We start from the raw sequence: 5,172 nt of genomic DNA, 5'->3' as shown, positions 1-5,172 counted from the left end.
GAGAACTCCAAGTGGGGTCACAAACCATTGAACACAACTGAAACGACTGAACAAAATAGCAGATAGGTGAGAACTGATTATGATGGAGGGTGAATGAGGGGGGAGTACAATGAGAAATTGTTTATTCTCAGTGTTAACACTGAAATTGGAATCATCTGAATTATATCTGACTAGCCTACTCTACATATAATAAATTTTTTTCTGCTAAAACCAGGCAATTTTTTTTAAAGGATCAGTTTCTTGAACTGTAAAATGGGGATAATAATAGTACCTACTCCTAGGGTTATCGTTAGGCTCAAATGAGATAATACTTGAAAAGGGCTTAGTTTAGTGCTTGGCACAAAATAAATGTTTGCCTCCTTCCTTCCTTCCTTCCTTCCTATGTCTACTAAGGATAGGATAGGAGAGAATTAATTGACATCATAGTAGTGTATCAGGCTAGACATCATCATCATGGATTTAAAGAGTAGAAAGGGCCTTCAGAAGCCATATGGTCCATCCTTGTTACATAGATAAAGAAATTGAGGTTTAGAAAGGATATGTGATTTGCCTAATTCATACAGGTACTAAGAAATAGAGCAGTATTCGAACTCAGGACCACTAACTAAATCTAAGGGTCATTCCTCTGCACCAAACGATCCCTAGGCTTCACCACTGACTTCCTAGGCCAGAATTCCACAAATGGCCCGTGAGCAACTACCAAGAAATCCAGAATGACATTCTGAATTGAGTTGAAGCTGTGATTAAAAGTGCTGTTACGTCCTTTGAAAGATCTAAATGATATTACAATGCAAGGACACATGAGGGCACTCTAACCAAGGAGAGTCAGAACTGTTTCATAGCAAGAGACTCTCATGAGAGAAAACACATGAATAATTGTGGCCCTATAGTCAATGACACTGATAAATTCTGACTATTGTTTTCAGACAGACAGATCCTTCTTGCCTTCGTTGTTTCACAAGAGACATGGTGGACTCTTTTCCTTTGAAGGTCTTAAGGCATAAGGTTGTCCCCTCTGACTTAAAGGTTGCTGTCCCCCAGCATGTTGTGCTGTGTACTTGGTGACAATAAATAGTGGCAGATTGCTTATCTAGCTGACCTCTCCAAGTCCGCTCTAGCTCAAGGAGTCTCTGATTCTCCACACGTGTCTACTTCGCTTTTTAGAATAGAAAGTTTCTGGATAAGCATGTAAATTTACTTCTATTTTGAATGTACTAAAGAACCTAAAAGAGATTCGTAGTGAGACTTTGTGATATGAGGAATCATCCCCTTTTGTGTCTATGTATTAATTGTCTTGCTGTTGCTCCCACATAACACACTTGTCTCCCATCTGTCTACCTTTGCATGGGCCATCCACCAGGCCCGGAATGCCTTTACTCCTCACCTCCACTCCTTAGACATAGCTCAGCTCAAATTACACCTCCTCCATGATCTTCCCCCAGATATTAGGGGTCCTCTCAAACGACCTTCTACTTATTTCGTATATACCTATATATGTATATGGACAACGAGAAATCACAGTGAATAGAGTGCTGGGCCTGAAGTCAGGAAGACTCATTTTCATGAGTGCAAATATGACCTCAGGTACTTATATATGACCCTGGACAAGTCACTTAACTCTGTTTGTCTGTTTCCTCATTTGTAAAACAAGTTGGCAATGGAAATGGCAAACTACTCCAGCATCTTTGCCAAGAAAACCATGTGGCCATGAAGAGCTGGACACAACTGAAAAATGACTGAAATCTGGATATATTTGTATGTTGTCTTCCCTCAAAGAATATAAGCTCCTCATGGGGAGAGACTTTTTATCTCTAGCACCAAATATGGAGCCTAACACATTGTAGGGGTTTTTTTTTGTTTTGTTTTTTTGCTAGGCAATGGGGTTGTGACTTGCCCAGGGTCACACAGCTAGTAAGTGTTATGTGTCTGTGGCTAGATTTGAACTCAGGTCCTCCTGACTCCAGGGCTGGTGGTCTATCCACTGCACCACCTAGCTGCCCCACATTGTAGGTTTTCAAAAAATGCTTGTAAAGTACAGAGTTTACGCTACTGTGTTGACTTAGAGCAGGGCACAACTGTTTCTTCATCAAACCCCTCTGTTCCTTAAACATACAGGAGGAATACTGCCATATCTTACCTCATATAAGAACTGATTGCTAAATTTTCATTGTGAGAGTTTACACCTTGGAAATCAGCAAATGTTACAAGTCAAGGCTTGATTTATCATTTTGTTGAATATCTGGAGTGATGTAAGAAAGTGTCCCGATTCCTCTGTTGACTTCCAACCTCATATCTTCAACTACTTTCAGACATCTTGAACCAGATGTCCAGTAGACATCTTAAGCTCAATATATCCCAAACTGAATTCATTATCTTTCGCCTACAGTACCCTCTCCCCCTTCTACCTTCTCTATCAATGCAGAGGGCAACACCATCCTCCCTATTTCTCAGGCTCATCCTAGGAGTCATCCTGGATTCCTCATTATCTCTCACACCTCATATCCAAGCTGTTGACAAGGCCTGCCCATCTCACCGTTGACCATCTTTCAGATATGCCCCTTTTCTTCTCTGACACTGCCACCATTCTAGTGCAGGCACACATCACCTCATGCCTTGTCTGCCCGCCTCAAGTCTTTCCCCACTCCAATCCATCCTCCATTCAGCCACTAAAGCGATTGTCCTAAAACAGAGGTCCAACCATGTCATTCAGTAAACTTCAACGGCTTCCTTTTGCCTCTCGGAGCAAATAAAAAAATGCTCTATTTGGCATTTGAAGCCCTTTGTAACCTGTCCCCCTCCTGTCTTTCAGTTGTACAACCTCCTCCTCAATACATCCTCTTTGATCCAGTGACATCAGCCTCCTGGCTGTTCCAGGAACAAGACACCCCAGCTCTTAGCTATGGGCATTTTTTCTGACTATCCTGATGCCTTAGAATATTCCCTCCCCTCTGTTCTGACTACTGACCTCTCTGGTTTCCTTGAAGTCCCAACTAAAATTCCACCTTCCACAGAAGAACTTCCCTATCCCCTCTTAATTCTAGTGCTTTCCTTCTTTTAATTATTTTCTATTTATCTTATAGGTAGTTTGCTTTGTATGTATTTGTTTGCATGATGCCTCCTCCATCAGAGTGTCAGCTCCTTGAAGGCAGGGACTGTTTTTTCCCTCTTTTTGTACCCCCAGCACTTAACACGGTATCTGGTACATGGTTGTTGCTTATTAAATGTTTATAGATTGTTGATGGATGGAGAAAATGTCAATAATTCGGATTAAACTGAAAAGTTTGTCATGTGTATTTCCCCCATCAGAGAACCAGTTATTAAACATTTATGTCTAAATCTTCAAATTACTTTCAGCCACATTTTGAATACATATCCTTCTCACCTATCACCTAAAACCTCTCACCATCAATCCCTCACTTGAGAATAAAACAAGAAGTTTCACTTGTGATTTTCCTCACTGAGTCCTGATGAAAGACTGTTACAGTTCATTGTATGGTGTTCCTCCCTTAGGGAAATGTTCCCTGGCTGTCTGCCTCCATAGAACCTTCTGGGCCATGGAAAGAATTCATTTCTGTACTGATAGTATCATCTTCCCTGCCTAAAGTTGCTACAAGATTGCTTTATGGACACATTTCTGAAATCATTCTCCTAGGGTGAGAATATAGCTCTGAAGTAGCTGGAAGGAAGGAGGTCAGAATATTGGACAGGTACAAATGCCCCTGCCTATGTCCATGTAAGAAAAGGGAAGGAATTATTCAGCAATTATTCAGATCCAGGCAGGCAACTAAACTGGATTCTCAATTTTCCATGCTATTGGACAGAACAACCCCCAAACCATTTCCATTTGGCTTTGGTATACATTATCTATGGCTCTTTCCCCACTTCTAGATTAATTTTTCTCCTCCTACAGTGTCTTTGCTCAAACTGATATGATTAATTTGTATTTTTGACCAATCACAGACAAGTGGAAAGGGGCAGCCCTAGATTGTGTTAAGAGCTAACCACTAATTTGCCTTTGATGGAAGATTTTGCTATTGATCATCCTCAAAGTGGAGAATTCACCTACAGATCATACAGAGAGTATATGGAATGATGAAAAGAACACTAGCTTTGGAACCAAAGAAATCCCTGATCTGCTACTATTTGTTCAATTTATTTTTCAGTCATATCCTATTCTCTGTGACCCTGTTTAAAGTTATCTTGGTAAAGATACTGGAGAGGTTTGCCATTTCCTTCTCCAGTTCATTTGACAGATGAGGAAACTGAGGCAAGTGGGATTAAGTGACTTGCCCAGGGTCACACAGCTGGTAAGTGTCTGGGGTCATACTTGAACTCATGAAGATTAGTCTTCCTGACTCCAGGCCCAGCATTTGATCCATCCACTGTGCCACCTCAATAAAGTCACTTTTCTCTGGGCCTTCGATTCCTCACCTGTACAATGAAAGTTGGATAGTATGGAAAATAATGGGATTATATAAGAAAAGATGCTAAAATGATCATGCTCAGGGAGTCACTACTGGTCATATATGCCAAGGATGTCCATGAGAGAAAGTCTAGACCAGGGGTGTGGCCCTCTAGGTCCTCAAGTGTGGCCCTTTGACCGAATCCAAACTCAAGTTTGACCACATGTGGCCTTGAGGCCACGGGTTCCCCACCCCTGTTCTAGAATATCTTTAGTAACACTTCTTGTAGTGGTAAAAAAAACCTGGAAGCAAAGTGAGTGTAAGTGAACAAACTGTGGTATGTGAATGTAGTGCATTATTATTATGCAGTTAGGAAAGAGAGGCTGTTTGATGTAGTGGAGGGACATACAAGGCTAACCTTGGAGTCAAGGACATGGGTTCAGGTTCTGCCTAAGACATTTAATGGGCTGTGTGAGAGTGCAGGTGAGTCTCTTTACTTTTCGGAACCCTTGGTAGTTCTCAAAGATTCTCAGTTACAGGTGAATTACTGATCTGCATTAGTGAAGGGAGTTTCCTCACCAGGGAGTTCTCTAAACTGATGAAATTGTAGCAATGACAAATATTAGGCATTCATAGAAACAGGGCAAGACTTATATGAATTGATGCAAAACAAAGAAAGACCAGGAAAACAACGTGCATAATCACTACAATGATATAAATGAAAACAATGCTAAAAGACAACAGAATTTTGATCAAATGCAGTGATCCA

This window comes from Phascolarctos cinereus, unplaced genomic scaffold (genome assembly GCF_003287225.1).
Source record: "Phascolarctos cinereus isolate Bilbo 61053 unplaced genomic scaffold, phaCin_HiC Scaffold_5;HRSCAF=322, whole genome shotgun sequence".
NCBI lineage: Eukaryota > Metazoa > Chordata > Mammalia > Diprotodontia > Phascolarctidae > Phascolarctos > Phascolarctos cinereus.
The sequence above is the reverse complement of the archived record's forward strand: the minus strand, read 5'-3'. Positions refer to the sequence as shown.